Source organism: Haemorhous mexicanus, chromosome 6, assembly GCF_027477595.1.
Source record: "Haemorhous mexicanus isolate bHaeMex1 chromosome 6, bHaeMex1.pri, whole genome shotgun sequence".
Lineage (NCBI taxonomy): Eukaryota > Metazoa > Chordata > Aves > Passeriformes > Fringillidae > Haemorhous > Haemorhous mexicanus.
This window is the reverse complement of record NC_082346.1, coordinates 45,002,338-45,021,035: the sequence shown is the minus strand read 5'-3', so window position 1 is coordinate 45,021,035 and position 18,698 is coordinate 45,002,338. Positions and strand designations below refer to the sequence as shown.

At 42.3% G+C, this 18,698-nt stretch overlaps 1 protein-coding gene across 4 annotated transcripts in view; it reads right to left on the bottom strand.

Moving 5' to 3' along the window:
* NRXN3 (neurexin 3) overlaps positions 1-18,698 on the bottom strand; it is a 907,297-nt gene that overhangs the window by 351,730 nt on the left and 536,869 nt on the right. The window lies entirely within an intron of this gene.

Below are 18,698 nucleotides of genomic sequence, written 5' to 3'. Positions count from 1 at the left end.
CAAATGTCCCGGCGCCAGCGAGCCAATGGGAGCGGCGGCAGCGCTGCGCAGAGGGACCGGCTGGCTCCGGGGGGAGGCGGGGCCGGGGCGCGGCACCGCCCCCGCCATTCATGCTCTCGTGCGGTCCCGCGCGCCCCCGGGAGCGCCCGGCTCCGGAGCCGCCGCACGGGAACCGGAGCCCGGGAACCGGGGCCGGGATCGGGATCCGCCGGAGCCCGGGAACCGCCGCCTGCCCCGAGCGGCCAGCGGCCAAACGCGCCCAGCCCCTCCGTGCGGGGACGGGACCTGCTCCCGTGCCGCCGTCCCACTGCGCCTCGGGGCAGTCGGCGCGGGGAGCCCTCGGCCGCGACGCGGGAATGGATGCGCTGAAGTGACACCGTCCCGCCGCGCCGCCCTGTCCCAGGGCTCGTCCTGCGGCCGCACCTGCTCAGGAGCAAACGAAGAACCAGGAACGGTCGCGCTCTTTAAAACTCCCTAAGGCTCTTACAGATTTTTAATTTTTTTTTTTTTCTTTAAAGCTGCTGCAACAATAGGTGTAGTCCAAGCAGGAGTATCTGCACTTAGTCATCGGAGAGTGAGGAATGCAGCCGGAGTTTGCAGCCCATAAATTAATAAACAAACGCAGTAGCTTTATCTAGTAATTTACTGCCTATCAATTTGCATGGCAAAAATCCCCAGTCACAATGGGGAAAGCAAGCACCGGGAGTGAAGTGACTTAGACAAGATCACTCAGGGAGTCAATAAGGAGCTTTAGAAAAGGAGCCAGCCAGCCCCAGGACTCACCTTGCACTGCACTGCCTCCTTCCCTTTCATTTATTCATACAAACGAATAAATTGTTGATGAGTGTAAGTTTTCTTGTTTTCCCCTCTAGAACCGTGTTTGTAGGTGTGCACGCATGCGCCTCTGCAGCCTGCTGTTTGACTCGAGTATTTCCCTAAAGCTGAGGTGCACTGATTTCAGTCATTGATCCCAATTTGGTACAACGCGTCAGTAACCTGTAATGATCAGCCTGAGTTGTACATCTAATACTATTAGTTGAGCCTGATATGCTTGTAATTTATTTTTTCGTAACTTATACTATAAGTGATCTAAATCAGGGGCTAAAGCATCCAGAAATGCTTTGTTGTTTGGCTGGGTTTAATCAGTGATTGTGAAAAGCAAGAATATTATCTTCACATTTATCTCATATCTGCCACCTAAGAATCTCAGAGTGCTCTGAAATATTTTATTAATGAAGCCATTCAATGGCTTTAGGTATTACTTTGCCATTCTGTAGATAAGGAAACAGAAGTTCAGTCATGTTGAGCCAGTGAGTGAGTGATAGACATGGGAACTGAACAGACACTGAGATTCTCCCTCCCAAGCAGTACATGCTGTTATCACAAACTATTTGACTTATATGGTGGCCATTCGCTGGCCTTAAAGTGTGAATATCAGCTTTCCTGACAATGGGACACACAGGTGGAGACAGGACTGAGTGTAGTGCAGGTGCCTCCTGGATGGCAAGTTTGCAGTGCCATACAAAGGGCACAGAGCAGTTTTATCTGTGCAAGACAACTTTTCCTGGCCTTGAGTTTTGTTGAGGAAACTGAGGTCGCTGCCACATATATGGTGGGATACCTCATACATAAATATGTACTTGGAGGAAGAGGGGAATATAACCTGTCATAGCACCCTTGAAGGGCTGCTGAGCCATGAGTCAGCACCCTTGAATCCCTCATCACAGAAGTCCTAATTTTCACACCGTCCACAGACAAAGTACTCTGGAAAATGTATTGTGTAGTTAAGCTGTAGGGAGCCTGATTTAGGGGAAGGACAGGTATTAAATACACATCACTGAGTAGCTGATTTGTAAAATATAGGAAATCTGAATGAGTTTCAGACCCAGAGAATTAGAAGCAATGCAACAAAGATCTGCATCCCCCATCATTTTACTTTCTGTTTTCTCTGGCTTCAGCATTACAAAAAGGACAGAATGTGTCACACATACAGGATCAGTCAAAGGGGCTACAGGTGCTACAGGCTTAAACATTGAGGACTCAATGCTGCTTTTCCAGGAGGTGGGGATGGAAAATTCATTACTTTGTGTGGAAAATATATATATTTTAGAAAGGGCAATTTTAGAGATAAGAGCACAGAACTGCATGGATACACTCCTGGTCCCTGTCCTGCAACTATTTGCCCTATTACTGAAAGAGAAGAAAACAGAAGAGGTTGTTCCTTTGACTAAACATCCTTCAGCTTTTAACTCCCCTTTAACAGTCCAACAGGCCACAACCTCTTCTCCATACTCAATCCCCCTGTTCATGCTGGCCACCTACCTCTGGGGTTGCTGTGGGAGGCAGAGCCGTCAATGGCCAATAAATTACAAAGCCCAAAACCAAATCATTGATCCTTTTCCTTGTTCAGTCTGCTACCAATCCTTCCCCACATTCAGAGGTACCACCTTAGGTGCTGGTAGGACATACAAAGGTGAGCATCACTTCACACTGCCCTGTTCAGAGACAGAAAATGCCTGGACAGTCCATGAACAGGAGAAATAGAGTGGCTGTGTATTGGCCCTCTGATGGGGATTTGCTCTACGTTCTGCATACCAACCTTCCTTTGCTGGAAACCAGTGGGTAAACTGCCCTAGGCAAAAATGAGAAGGGCCAAGAAAACCAAACTCTAGGAGTACACCATAAAAATAAATAAGGAAAAAAGGGAAAAACTATGAAGCTAGCTATAAATACATCATAGGATTCTGGTGACACCGCGAAGTACTGGAACTTCACTCTGCCTTGCTTTATGAGATGTCAGTGGATGTATTTACTGCCCTGTAGTTCACAGGGGACTCATTTATTTAGAAGCACCACTGCAGGAAAAGGGCAGATTTCAATTGCAGTATTCCTCTTGGGTGGCAAGGGGAAGTTTATAGTCAGAAGTGACGTTTCAACATTATTCCCATTAGATTTACTTCAGAGGAGGCTGGTTTTGTGGTATTCATATTAGTTTAAACTATTTAATTTGGGTAAACATGGAGTCTTTCTAAGCGCTCTTGTGTCTTCAGAACCAAGATGGAATCCCTTAAAGGATAATGGTTTCCATGATATGTTGCACCCTACCAATAAGAGAAAAGTCTTTTTCCTACACAGCTGTTTCTTTTACTAAAAGAGCAGAGGGCCACTAAAATCTGCAGAAATGAGAAATAGTAAAGCAATTGTTTCTGAGTTTTAGAATCCCAGAAAGAGACCCAGTCATCTTCAAGCCCAGTAGGAGTTTGTACTCCACCTTATTTAAAGAAGCAAGTACAACTTTCTCCTATTAAATCTTAGCTGTTAATTATTTGCTGCACTCAGAACTGAAAAATCAGTGCTGCTGTAAAATAACAGATCTTTTAAACTGGATCCAATGGGGAAAGTTGATTAGCATTTATCAGCACAGGGTACCTGCCAGAGAGAGGACAGCTTTGCCTCCACCAGTAGAAGCTAACAAGGTACAGTGTTAGTCAGTGCTTTGGTATATAATAAGGTTAAGAGAATAAAAGGTCAGCTAGAACAGCCTGTCACCCAGAATCTTTACCCAGACTGAACTGCTTCTCTCAAGGCTCAAAAGAGTTCCATTATTTTTTTAATGTTCTTTTCCAAAACAAAAAAGGAGGGTGAAAATATGTCATACAGATGATGTTAAAATACAGTTTTAAGTAAACTAAACTAAACTAAAATAAACCAGAGGGAATTGCATGCTGTAGAGAGCTTAGGACTGGCATTTAGACACTTTTGTCTTTAGCAAGCTACTTCAAATTCTGCTGACAACAGCAACGACCAAAAATCTGGTAAATTCCTCAGCACTACTGGCAGAATTAACTGCTCTGAGACTAGTCCCTGGTGCCCCACTGTCCTTGTCATCACTGTCTCTCTGCAGGCAGCCTCAAGAGGCAGGGCCCAGCAGCACCAAAAAATTATCAGTGTTTGCTCATCCAGAGCAAAAGGGGAAGGTTGCTCCAGGACAGGGCTGGAAAGTACACACACAGCTGCTGTTATGCAGTACTTTTTCTTGTGTGCAGTACTTTTTTTGCATATAACCAAGTTGCTGCAGTCTCTGTAGTTCTCAGTTTTATTCTGTATCAGGGGGGGTAAAAAAAAAAAAAAAAAAAAAGGAGCAGCTTTTCTCAGGGCTTCTGTGCTTTCCTTTAAAAGCCAGCAAGTCCAGTTACCCACAAAAGTTGAGGCATATGCCTTACATGTTACCAGTAACAAAGGTCAGGTATTCTCTTTTCTTCTCAGCTCCAAGGGACCACAGATTGCCAAAAGCAACTAATATAGAAGCTTTAGAGCCTAGTTTTGTTCTCATTTATGTCAGGGTGAATAAACTCAACAGAGCCAGTAGATTGACATCAGTGAAGAGAAATCTGACCCTTGGTGTTCATTTGTGAGAAGAAAAATGCAAGTTGATTACAACCAGGTAGTATGGGCTAGCAGTAAGTTAGCCAATAGCGATGGTAACCACTGAGACATAAATTCAGTTCTATCAAACATCCAATTTAAGGGCCAAACATCTCATGAAGTTCAGACTTTCTGACACAACCTAGAGTCCTATGTTGGTGGAAATAAGCAAGAACATGTGCATGGGCACACAAATACAGCAACATATCTCTTTTTGATAAGCATTAATCAACTATAATTGGGAAAGAAGCAATGTCAGGATTCGCTAATGCAAACTGACAAAACATGTTAAAATTGCCTGTTTGCTGGATAATGTGTAAAGGATGATCCACTGTACTCAGCACTATGCAAACTAACACAAGCTGAGAGTCCCTTCCCTGGAGAGATTACAGACTTGCTGGAAAGGCATGAGCCAACATATGTCAGAACAGCTTTATGAGCAAACAGTACCTTTTTTTGGCCAAAGTCTGCTAGTCTGCAAACCTATGAGAATGGAAGGCACTGGCAATAGTGCCTTGATACAGCAGTGTCTGGCCCATGCTTTCAGCCCTGAGCATGGGAGTTCTTCACTCCCTCATCCCTGGGAATTCTCCTTCACAGAATGTGCTGCAGAGATACCCCTGACCACCTGCACAAAACACCAGCAAGCATCCTCTCTCCGAAGGCTGCCTCAAAAATGAGGACATAATCCTTCCCACACCTCAGACCTCTACCAGATCAGCAATTATTAATGGGATTTGTGTTAAATAAAGGATGCTCAAGTTTAGTTTATTTCAGTCATCATAAGGAGGTTCTGTAATTCAAGTACCAACGCTCTGCCCTTCTGTCTCACCAACACTTTAGTCCCTGCCTCTGGGGTACTTTATCAAAGTGGGCTAAGCTGACAGGCAGACTCTCATCTCACAAGAGACAACTGATCTTCTGTGGCTGCAGAGCTTTTTCCTCCAGGAAGGTTGGAACTGCATCTATTTCTTACTCTCAGTAAAAGCTGGGCTCAATGGCAGCTGCTCAAAGCTTGTCAGGCAGAGAAACAGAACCTGCTTGGACTTCTTGTATCCCTTTCAGCAATGTGACTTTTTATCAAAGGTTTGCTCAAGCTCAGAAAGATTCTTGAAACTAAAAGACTAGCTGAGTTTGAAAAAATCAGAGTTGTTCACTGCTTGACCTTAGTAATTATTGAATCACTAATGAAGAAAAAGAGCCCAACAGTTTAATTTTCTGATGCTTCTTTCACAGAATTCCCACTTCTACTACCTAAGTTTCACTATCAGTATAAAATGGTAGTGACCTGTAGAACTGGTTTCCATCATTCATAACAGCTCCTTCTAACACATCTGTGATTAGCCTGATTTCATGTTCAGCAGAATTCATCTCTAGCCTAACTCTTAGCAACTGATACTACGGATGCATGTGGCTACTACGTTTATGGAAACCAAAAGCTATAGGTACCTTCCTATGTTTGGAATCAGTGTTGGCAAGTCTAAGGTGAAGGGGAACAGCCTGTTTCCAGCCTAGGTGTGAGCCCTGCCTGGGGTAAGACCCTGCTGTGATCCCTTGCCTTCAGTGACTCTCACAGCAGCAAGAGGTTAGATGCACCAGCAGATCACAGATCACAGATGTTGCCTACTGTAATTTTGTCTGTATCCATTCTGCAGATATAGATCTGGAAGGTCTGCAAGCCATGCCTTACATACTAGGGCAAATATTAGCACTGCAGAACTAACATCTATGTCACAAATTCTTAGTGTGGAACACTTAGCTGGGAGATTATTTTTAAGAGTTCTGAGTTCTAAAATTTAAATAGCACCTGCAATACTGAAGTAGAAAGACACAGAGAATCGATGGAGCTAAAATACCTGCTGAGATAAATAGGGAACTATTTTAATTTTACCCATGAAAACAGAAAGAAGACTTATTTTTTCTTTTGCCCTCAAAGAAATCTTGTCTGACACAGAAAGGAAAAGCTGGAAAAACTGTTGCTCCTTTAAACTGACTTCTGTACTAATGAAAAGTGAGCTCTCTAATATGCCCTGTGCACACGCTCCCCTCTGCTTCTTATCTCTCTTCCATCTATCATCTTTGCCTGGCTTTTGCCTGTAATCACCTGTTCAACTCACAGCAATAACTTCCAGGTGACTGCTGTTTGCTGTGGATATGCAGCCACCAAAAAAAAAAGAAAAAAAAAAAGAAAAAAAAAAGAAAAAGAATTAAAAGCAAAGAAGGATATAGGGGGAAAACCTTGCAATGCCATGAGTGTCTCACCACCCGACAAAGAGTGAACTGATTCCGGCAGCCAAGCCTCCTTGCGTGGGAGCTGCTGGTAGGTGTAATTTCCTAAGATGTATACCTTGTCAGAGTGCAGGAGATGAAAAGAAAAAGAAGGTCAGAGCAGCAAAAGCTAAAAATTTGAAGGACAAAAGAAGACGCTGTGGGGAACAACTCTTCTGCTTTTAACTCTGAAAGAGCCCATTCTGCATGGTCTGTGTCAAATTACTTATTAGCTAGGGTGTAACAAACAAGAAGTTGTTAGATGGCCTTCTCCATGCCCAAAGGGGACAGCTGTTTTTACAGGTGGTGCCTGTGCTACATGACCTGCACAGGGTAGTACAAGTATACAGTCCAATTGCTCTCAACCACAGTGGAAATAAACTTTTTCCCTCCAAGTAACTAGGCTCATAATAGACTAGACAGACAGGTACCTTAAGAGGCTATATTGTCCCTGTCTCCACCAATGCAGTATAAACTTTGCAATATATACCAGTGTTTGATCAATATTTGATCAATATTTTTTCCCTCCTTCTCACAAAGTTGCCATAGTCAGAGAAGTCACACGTGACACCTATGAATTAAAAATGCATTAATCGGGATATAATTAATCTTAGCTTTCCTTCTGCCCAGGTATAAACATACTAAAATATTGTAACTAACAGCAGTATATATTATATTGCAACACCCAGATGATATATGTTAACAGCTTACTAAGTATGTGAACAACATGACCACCAAACAGGCAAACAAGACGTAGTTATTTGCTGATAGGAGGCATCCAGGCAACAAAAAGTTGCAACAAAGAACAAGACAAGCATAAGGGATGCAAGCAGACAGGCATTCTACTAACACACAAGAAGCATGTCTGGGAAAAAAAAACAGGAGAAGCAGCACTGTTGGCAGTTGAAGATCCCATTTTTGGGAGATCAAAATAGCATTAAAGAATCAAGCACATAAAGGGTAATTGGATATGGAAGATGACAAGCCAGCATCACTTCCAACTTCTCTCATCCTTCTCTACTTCTCACTTCTTCTGCAGCTAAAGCACCCAAGAACTGTAGCTGTCAGTGCTAAGTGTAGAGAATCAGCTCTGTGGTGCTGTACACTCACAGTTAATTTAGGACACAAATGTTAAGGAATAACAGCTCTGTAGTTTTTTAATATAAAGCAATAATTAATGATTATATATGAGAATTAACCATTGGCATAAAGCATGTTGCTACTCAATGAGTTCAGTAAAGTTTTGGTTTAAAGCTCAAAACTGGTCTGATTTACTAGTGTTCAATAAGTTTCCTTCCTAGCAATCTGTAATTCCCCAACATAAAGATACACACACATTTTCAGGTGCAATATTGAGGTGTTATTTCTTCTCTATCATACAAGAAAGATTATTTCCTTCCTCTTTACAGATACTATTTAGGTATTTGAAGACTTCTTTTATGTCCCTCCTCCCTAGACTAGGGCATTTGCTCTATTGTTCCTTAGAAATCTATTAGGTTTAGACTCTGCTCATTATTGCTGGTTTCTTAGAGACTTTTTCAAAGTATCCACATTTTTCTTGAAGTGCAATGTCCCAGACTGGATGCAGTCTTTCAGATAAATTCTTATGAGCACTGCATACATAAGAATAATTATTTCATGTATCTTATTGATGATACTCCTGTTTACATTCCCTATAAGGTGTTTGCCCCTCTTTCACAGAAGGAGAGCTCATATTAGCACCCTGTTAGCTACTCCCAGTTATATATTGTTAACAGAATTATGTATTTTGTAATGGAAAATACCAGCTACTAATCCCTGGTCCACAGGCTCCTAGGCCTTTTGCACTGAGATTTTTTAAAAGGTTTTGCAACTTCCAGAAAGTGCAGCTTAGGTCACTGCAGTATTATGCTGAGATGAGTAGTTACACAGCATCAACTACCTGTTCCCTGCTGATATATGTAATACTTCCAAGGACAGGCCCTGGCTTTAAGGCATGCAATGCACCCACACAAACAAATCAAGGAGATGGAAGCAGAATACACTCTGGGTCCATTTGCAGCAACTGATCAGGGACCTTACTGGGACACTTGGTCTCCAGCAGAGAGGTTCAACAAAAGCACAATAGTGAGAATAAGGAGCACGAACTGCTTAAAAACATCTCTCTCCTTGTGAAGCGCCTCCCTCTCCTGTCATTCCCCAGGGTCTCAAACTCCACCTACACAAGCTTCCCCAGAACTGCAGGTCTCCTGAGGCCCCAGCAGTTTCCTTGACTTGTCATATCCTCTAACTCAGATGTAATTCAAAGAGTGTTGATAGTATTCACATGGATGCAAAAAGCCAACTTCCTCAAACTGAACACTTCCCTTTGCCCAGCACCTTAGTCTTTGAGCAGAATGGGAGGGAAAGCACCCCACAGCAACAAAATCCCACTGGAGCTGCAAACACTACCAGAGCAAGTACATTTACCAGGTGTAAAAGGACTTTAGGACCAGGCAGCCATGAAAACTGGGACATGGAAACAAAGGGAAGGAGTAGCAAACTCCCTCAATGATAATCTGTATACAACAGATCAGGCATGAACTGCTTCCAACATGGATGATAGAGCCAACAAAAAAACCAGCAACTCATTTTCAAGTGCCAGGGGAAAAAAACTAAATACAGCCATCCAGGGGTTACACTTAGATCCATACAAACACACGTGCATGCACAAGAGCACACCCATTTCTGCTCTGCTCTTCTGCTCTCTCCTCTGTAGCCTCTTATCTCCTCCCCAGCCCATCAGCCCAGGACAGTGACAGAAGAAACAAAACAAAAAAAACCAAAAAAACAAAAAAAAAAAAAAAAAAACAAAAAAAAAAAAAGGGAAAAGAGCAAAATGCCTGGCATAACCTGTAGGGGGAAGTCACTTGAAGAACCACACTTCTTTATTTCTTCCATCTGATTTTTGAATTGGTCACACAAAAGCCATCTGCACCCTGGACCAATATATCCCTTAAGTACCCCCTTAATTTATAATTAGGTCTGCATAGTTTTATTAGATGCCACATTTCACCCCCCTTGCCTTTTTATTAGTCACCTAAAGTGAGCACTCAGGATGGCAACACACAGTCTGCCACTGACTCGTCCAGGGTACTGCCAGAAGTGTGGTGGGCATATAAGGGTGAAAGAAATGTGAGTGGTCTTCAGGATGACTAACTGTGAATCATTTTGTTGCTGTCTTTATCTCTACATTCTGATCTCCTCCTGCACAGAAATCTAAAGGTAGCTATTTTGTGACAGCCCGAGCTACCAAAAAAAAAATCCCAAAGAGACAGAAAGCAGTATGTGATCAACAGAACAAGCAGATATACAGATGCTCTGTATAACACATTTTCTTGCACTGAGACACTACTTACTCACTAGCAGCCCCTACACTAGGTGTTATCACCAGAAATGTAGCAGCAGGCAGATAAAACAAGGGCATCTGATATTCGTGGCTACCTGAAAAAATGTTTGTTCTACAAGCAGCAGAACTGCAGAAATAAGTGATTAGGAAATGAGGCTTTATGATTCCCCTTTGTTGGGCTGTGTGTGCCCTCCCCTGTTCACCACAATGTCACCACATGACCTTTGGTTCCCCCTGCATTCTCTCACACTCCCTCCTCTGATGTGCTCTGGGTTTTGTCCTATTTCCTTACCCCACTGTAACACCTTTCATTTCTTTTCCTTCTCATGTCTTGCTTTGGCTGAGGAAGAGGTAGTCTGTGTGGATGCAGGTTCAGAGTTGCAAGCCCGCCAGCTGGTGGGCCAGCCCTTACACCTCAGCAGGCATGAGGAACAGGTTTTGGAGGAATTCAGTATCTCTGGGGCTTTAATGCTCCTGTCAAACGTGGCGGCTGCTGGCCAGGCAACCAAAGGGGTGATGGCCAAACAGAGTGATTGTAGAAGCATGATTTCCCCATAAGAATAGACTGAAAAACCACTGCACTTCCACACTTGTACAGAATGGTCCAGAAGGAATCCTTCAAAGGTGAGTAATTCTATTCCCCTTTGATCAAGCGTTATTCTCCACTAGAAATGGGAGATTTCATCTGGCACTGGCAGCAGGACCTAGACCAGCTAGACCTCAAAGGTAGGATGCTGCTCTTCCTCACTGCAAACATTGCTTCTGTATCAGAGCCAGACACTGAACAAAGCTTGCACTGGAAAGAGAAATCAATTACCTAATGAAGTTGGAGGAGAGAAGAAAATACTACACAAGCATAAATTTCAAAACCAGTAGAACAGCACATTTCCAACTTCTGTCAGGGAAATGAGTGGCCTCTGAGGGAAGCCCCAAGCTATCTAATTATTTGTGGGTTCTTTGAAACCCTTTGACCCACCCCAAGAAAGACTGCTGAGCTTTAAAATACTTTTAACAAAATTTTCATCTAAAGGAATAAAGCTATAAAAAACTTCTGCTTTCAACAAAGGATGATCTAATAATTTGTGTTTGGTTTGTTGTTTGTTTTCGGGTTTTTTCCCCCAGCAAGCTGTATTGCAGCAAATCACTCTCATTATTGGGTTTTCTCAGGCCACTAGTTACAGGCTGAAAAAAAACACATATCCAGATGTTTATACAGAGCTTATCATAGCTTAGGTTACATAAATCATGGTAAAATAGGGTTAAAATCACACTAGACAAAGCATGAAGACAACCAGGCAAAAATCCCACTCCATCCAAATAGGACAGCTGGCATTTAGCAGGTATTTTTACCCACATCCATCTTCATTTTTCTCCTTATCTCCCATATTTGTAATGGCCCATCCCACCCTGCACAGTAACACACACAGGCTCACCCACTCACTCCCATTTCTTCTCTTGCCAAGAAAAGCATCCTGGTGGGATTCAATCATTTGTTGTCCACAGAACTTCTGGTGTATGTCTCTAAATAGCTGACATCTGGAGGAGCTATACCTTCCTTGGCACAATCAGATGCTGCTAAAGAACATGACAAAATGCCTCATTCTTAAAATATCTTCTCTCTTCCCCCTACTTCTTTCCAACAAGTGTTTTTTTCTGAGAGGGATTCACAGTCCACTTCATGTAGTGACCAGCTTTCCCAGCTATTGTTCCCAGGCTCATAAAGAAACCAATGTAAAAGTATACACTGATAACAATCCATTATTTCTGCCCTCACATCTGCAACATTCTCATTGCTGTTTAGGAAGAATGCATCACTCTGGAACACTGCTGCTGAGCTAGGGAAACAAGTGGAGCATTGGATTCTTTAATTACAAAACTCCATTTTCCTCTTTATTATTCAGAAAATTTTTATATCCACTAAAACAGAGGTCTCCTAAACTACAGAATTTTCTATCTAAACAAATATGTTTCACTTAATGATTCTTTCTGGCTCACAAACAAATAAGGAGTCTACAAGAATATGATCCTGATCTTGATATGATTAAAAGACTGAAAGAAATGCAGAAGGGGGAAAATGTTACATAGATTTCCAGCTTGCCTCAATTTTGAATGCTTGATTTTGTAACAAAAAATCCCAAGTTACTCAGAGCAGGGTTGCTGTTGGCTTTTTTAATGTTTTCTCACACACATATGCCAATCTATTCATGTTCATGTGTAATTTTTACTTCAGTGGAGTGTGCTTTCATTCAAAAAATACAGCTAGCACATACATGCCTCAGGTCACCCAGGCAAAAGCGATGGGTAGCACAGATGCTTCTAAACTGATTAAATTGCTGATGCTAGAACACACACCCCGCAATCCCTTTCCCTTTTGGTTTATTCAAGGTACCCTGTCATTCTTCTCCAGCCCCTTCCAAACTGCTCTTGTTAGCAGGTTGAGAGAATTAAGTTGACTCACTAATATTAACAGGTCTCTCTAATTCAATAGCAGCTTGTTCAGAGAATGCCACCTGCCTTCTCTTTAAGCAAAAGATACTGAAACACAGCCAACACTTTACCCAGCTGTTTCAAAAGCTAAAATTAGACACACCTGTTTTAACAGTTGTTTCAGCAGCTGGACATTGGTATTTGGATCATTCAGATTTACTCACAGCTTTTTCCCCTTAGAGACAATAGTGCAATTTTAGTTTTTCATCCTGTGTTAAGAGAAATTTATGCTGCAGGGGACGGTGTGAATGAATCAAAAGAGGTCAGAGTGTTTCTCTTCCACATTGCTGGACTTTGCTACAATCCAAGAAAAACTGCCTTTTCAGTTCCTGCCTTCAGATTCCAATGGGATCGAGATATTCTGATCTTGACCTAATAGTGTACAAGAACAAGATCTTGACCTATCTATAAACAAACATATTGATAAGCTGCAGGTATAAAATGGCAAGTTTGTAAGATTTGTACTCTCTCTTTGCTGTAATGAGTTGGCAACACTCATAGCTAAAGCCAGCAAGTGAATCCTGCCAATTTTTCCATGCAAAACCCACTTCCCCAGCATCTAAAGCACAACTGTCCCACCAGATGTCTTCACATTCAAAGTCATCCCCCACTGCAGAAACCTATGTCTTGCTGGAAACAAAAAACACTGTGATGTTATGAAAGAACTGACTGCAAAGTGAAAGACCAATTTAGTGAAAGACCACGTAAAATTACACTTTAAACACTTGTTAGAGCTGTTTCCAAGCTTCTGTATTTGACCAAGTCGCTTGAGAAACCAAAAACCTTGTGCTAAAAGGAAGGTTCAATTCCCTAAAATTGCGGCATTTCACAATCTGGTTCTGTTTGCCTTTTTCCCTGAGGCAAAATCAATTTATACAGTGCTTTCCAGACCCGTTTATTCCCAAACTAGAGTCAGGCCCTCTGGTGTTGACTGTGGGACCAACTGGTAAACACGATCAGGGAGATAATCTATGTTACAAAGAAGCATGCAAAACCAGGAATTCCATGAATTTGTGTTATAGCTAAGAAAAAAACACAAAAGAATTATCAAGACAGTTCTTGAAGTTACAGTTGGCCCTGTAGTCTTAGAGTTCCCATATAATCAGAAGCCATAAATAAATTTGTAAACATGAGTGTACTGAGGTATATAAAAGTAAACATCTCACAGAGTATATACTCATTTTGTACTCCCCTGGAATGGGCACCTGAGTGTTTTCAAAGAAAAGACAGCTATGATATGAACCCAGAGAGACAGCATGCACACCTATGGAGATTATTTATGATGTACATAAGTGTATGCAACCATACAACCATGGCCATACATCTCTGTAGCCAAGGGAGCAGGGGCCTCAGAGCACACTGCACATTATCAGCTTCCCATCAAAACACACTGCAAATTTCCTAAGAGAAAGGGGCAAGGGTAGGGAGACTACTTGGCTGTCATATCCAGTAATAAATGCTTGTCAAGAGTGTTTTTGAGTAAAAGTGCTTGGAGAAGTGGGGCCACCATGATCCAACTGCCCAAGTTGAACTCAAGAGCAGGGAAGACAGGAGAGACAGTGACACAAAGACTTTCTCCTCTTTCTGGGAAATAATGAACAAATCCTTCAGGGTAATTACTCTGTTACACCTGCTAGCCCTGCTCTCAAGTCCATATGAGACAAAAGATGCTCCTATCTTCCCTCAGATTAAATGTGCCTTGTAAAAAGCGATCAGAGATTGGCACGATAATTATCCTCCCTCATTAGAAAGCAAGCCCTGAACCTGACTGAATATGACTCCTCTGTCAAGGCCCTTTGTGGGCTCTAATAGAACCCAGCCAACATCAACAGGCACAACACTTCATGGGAACAAAACAAAGCAACATATCAAGTAATCTTGTCTTTTTAGTTGCTTTTTCTCTTCCAAGCCTGATAAGTGAGGTGGGAAGGTGCCAAATTCTTTTTTAACTAGTATAAATGAGCCTAAATGTCACAGAAGAGCCTTGTGAAGTGAAAAGCTTTCTAAATGTTTTTCTCTCCCACATCTAAAATAGATTGCTCTTTTTTCCTTTTCTTTTCAATTAAAAAAGGCACAGTCCCTGAGACCACTGCCTTTCACCATTCCAAGGGTCAGCCAGCTGTAGGGACCCAGAGAGTTTTCAGTGTTGTTCTGGAGCAGTATATACCAATAGTGCAAGGGCACACCTTTGCACACGGATGCCAGAAAGAAGGGTAGACACATGGGTAAATACAAAATTAAAGACTTTTCTGACAGGAGCATGAGCAAACCTAAAAGGCCTCTCTGTGACAAGACATACATGCTCCTTTTTTTTTTTTAATGCATTTGGAGCATGTTTGTTGTTTTGGTTCTTTTCTGTTAGCATGAACGTGAGCAGTGACTAACCCCCAAGAACTCTGACCCCAGTGACTGTAGCACCACCATGGAAAAGGCAGTGCTGAGGCAAAACTCTACTCCTGGCACAGACAGGGCAGACAGGACAATCTCATTTAAAAGGGATGAGTGGGAACAGCTCAAACTTCCACAGTGGTGCACATCTAGATATGACTGGTAGATAAAGCCCAGTGAGAAGGATGGTTGGTCAATGGTCAGTGGTTATGGGAGCTTTGTGACAGCAGATGAGGGCAGACAGCACTGGCTAGTGCACAAACTGGAGCATTAGGAAGAGGTGCAGAGAACTGTGTTTAGTGGCCTTAATGAATCAGCTACTTCCCTTTTAGTACAACCAGCTGTGGTCACTTTATCATCCCAAAGGTCACTCCTATCTCCTCAGTCTGGTTCATTTCTTCATGGTCTCAGTTAAAAAGCTCTGATTGCATTTCTGGTCTTACAGAACAATGTCAGGAGAAGCGTCCCCTATTCTGCAACCAAATATAAGACTCAAAGAAATGATCACATCCTGTAGCCTGTTCAACAAAACGTGCTGCAAAATGATGCTACTTTGCAGCAGTAGGAGCAGAACTATGGTAATGCATTACAGTAGCCTGCACCAGTGTCAAGTGAGATGTGTGGTGCCAAAATGCAATGGCATTTAAGAAGAAAACTTATTCTTCAAGTCATTGCATTACAAGTACATCACAAGAACACAGAAAACACATATAACCTACAGGAATGCTATAACTTAACACATGAGAGCAGAGTCAGACACCGAATTTAGGACACCTGACCTCACAGAAGGGTAACCTTGGATACTCTGCAAAGGAGCCCTCTGTGAGCTACTCACACATGGGACTCCACTGCAACCTACCCCATTCTCAGCCTCCTTCCAACACCCAAATCAAGGGACACCTTCTACACTGGAAAAATGAAGTCTCACAAAATTAATTTTACTACTTCACCATCTGCCACACTCTGCTCTTTCCCAAGAAGGAATGTGGGGCTTTCCATTCCAGGCAGAACCCAGAAGCTCAGACTAGTACAACTACCATCCTCTGAACTCTAAATCTCAGAGCTGGCCCCTCAGGTGCAACAAGAAGGATTTTAAACCATTTTTTTTGTTGTAATATTGTACTGTTCCTTTTATTTGCCTTTTCTTTTTGTATGTGGGTAAAGGGAGAGGAAAACTGGAGAGTGGGGGGCTGTTTTAATGCTTTCATCTGTAGTAAATAAAAAAAATTTGTTTCATAAAAATTAAATGAGCTGATTCAATGACACTATATGCCTGCAGGAGCTCAGATTCTAAGATACACATCAGCCACCAGTGGCCTCAAATTAAATTATGCACTAGCAATAAAAAGCATCTCACATTTAAAAAACAACAGAATTCTTGATCAGTGAACATTTCAAAATCTCTGCTCTGCAGAGGCATACCCAGGTGTTTGCTAGGCAGATGTGACAGAACATTACTACACTGGAGCAGTGGTTAATTGCTGTGATCATTTAAATATGCATTTATTTGCCTTTCAATTGAGAAAATGAAAGTGGAGTTGTTGTTTTGTGGCCCCAGTGCTAGTAATTAGCCTCCTCATCTAGGTAAAACTTGGGTAGGCAATGATGCTCTTCCTTGCCTTGCCTCAGCTTTCCTAAAACTAATCATCTTCACAGAAATCTGACTTATTTCGCTGGTTTCCTTTCTCCTGTGACCACTTGCCTCTTTCCCTTTTCTGTCTTCCTTCCTTGTCTCCCTGTTTCTTGGGCTGCACTGGGACTAGGAGCAAGAGCAGCATATGCATAACCCCATTTCTTTACCTTGCTGCTTACAGCATTTCTCAATTTCAGGAAAGTTCCTTTTAATTAAATCTGGCTGGCACCTTATTTGCATAAGGATGAACTATGAAGCAGCGTTGCTTCTCCTCTTCTGCAATACCAGAGTCTCCTGATGAGTTTGAGTAGTTTTAAACAGGGTTATGCTTTCTCTTGTGCCCTCTTGCAAGCTTGGTGCTCTGCCAGGCAGCTGCAGAATGGCTGCATTGAGTGCTGAATATTCCCTGGGCAGCAGGATCACAGGAGCTCCGAGTGGGAAAGCTCATCCAAGCTCCCACAGCTAAAGCCTGGCAAAAAGAATGAGCATTCCTGCTGCCTTGAGAATGATGTATGTGCACAGAGGCTTTGCACAGCTTACAGCCATGTATGATGCCCTACACTGCTGTCTGAAGCCCTGCACATGATGTAAATGGCCACGCAGAGAAACACGCTCAATAGCACAGACCTGAACCAAGATCAAGCAGTAATGTAAAGTAACTCCACTGCCCAGGGTCAGCCTTTGCTTGCAGGGTTTGTTTTTATGTAGATATTAATGTATAGTTTATTGGCTGGCACATTGAAGGGGTTAGCAGGAGATAAGCTGGCTTGCTCCTTTTAGATAGGATTAAAAGTTTTTACACTGGTTCAGTGCTTCTTGAGAAAAATAACTGTTTTTCCCACAAACTTCAAAAGACAGGAGGTTGCAGTCTAGCTGGAAATGGTGACAACAGGCCTTCTTTTGGTACTTCTGCTCTAAAAGGAGCTGTGAAAAAAATATGATTTTATCATCTTCTAGGACTTAAGCAGATCAAATATGCCAGACCTTCTGATGAGCAGGAAATGTTGGGGTGCTTTTCTGTCAATGCTTAGACCTGAGATAAAAGCTGAGCTCATATCCAGCTGGTCTGACTAAATTACAAAAAACTAAGTAGCTTAACCTCAGCAGTTCCCTTGCAAAAGCAGCTAGAAGAACCCCTGGCCAGTGTGATCCCAACAGCCCACATATAATTCACCTCCATGATGGTCTCAAACAAGGGGTACATATTTACAGCAAGTCACATACTAAATACAATTTGCAGCCTGCTAGCAATGAGAAGGTTACTGCTCAGAAAGATATGGGATTGGCACTTTTTTTTGGTCAATTGTGCCAGACACTTAGGTAAAACTCTGCTTGTCCTGGGAAAATGGCCAGACAAGATTATGCAATACCACTGTCATCTCATTTTCTGTATGCTTGCTAATTCAGCCTATTAACAAATTTCATCACAGTTACAAACACTGGCATAAACGAATATTTTCTTATATTTTGCCAAGTTTTCAAAAGTTTTTTAAATTCCTCATCAGTTGCAGGAAAATAGGGTCTGACAGTTAATAATTTATGTCAGACTCATGCAGAATACCCAGCTATGTAGCAGGAGAGGAGACTCCATTCTCCTGCTCCAAAGCTGCTGCCTCCTAGAGTGCAGAAGACCCGATCTCCCCACTGCAAGTAGTGTACAAAAATACCAGCCCACTCTGAGCAGCTCTGGCCCTGTTCAGCACAGCAGCAGAACACTTGATTTTATTCTACATCGAATGCGTAACCATGAAAACATACAAAAATCCTGTTCTAAAATACACAGATAGACAAAGAAATTGTTTACTACATAGGAATATTTTATATTTGTAAAATGTATGGTATCAAACTATTCCAAAGGAATTTACTGCTAGAGTGTACATAGAAAGGAAGCATTAATTACTCCAACTCAAAGGAGAGCCGAGCTGAGGCAGTGAGGGACTAAACACACCACTGGTGGGGGCGGGGGTGTCTCTGTGTGTTTCTACACAACCTCTAATGACATGATCATATGCTACTGGTTTTTGACATGACCTTTCCTTCACTCCTTGCACAAGAAGAATGATGCCTGTTGAAGCTGCTGTCACTTGATCCTATGTTTTTTCTTTATTGCTCCATTTGTGGCCCTTCTGC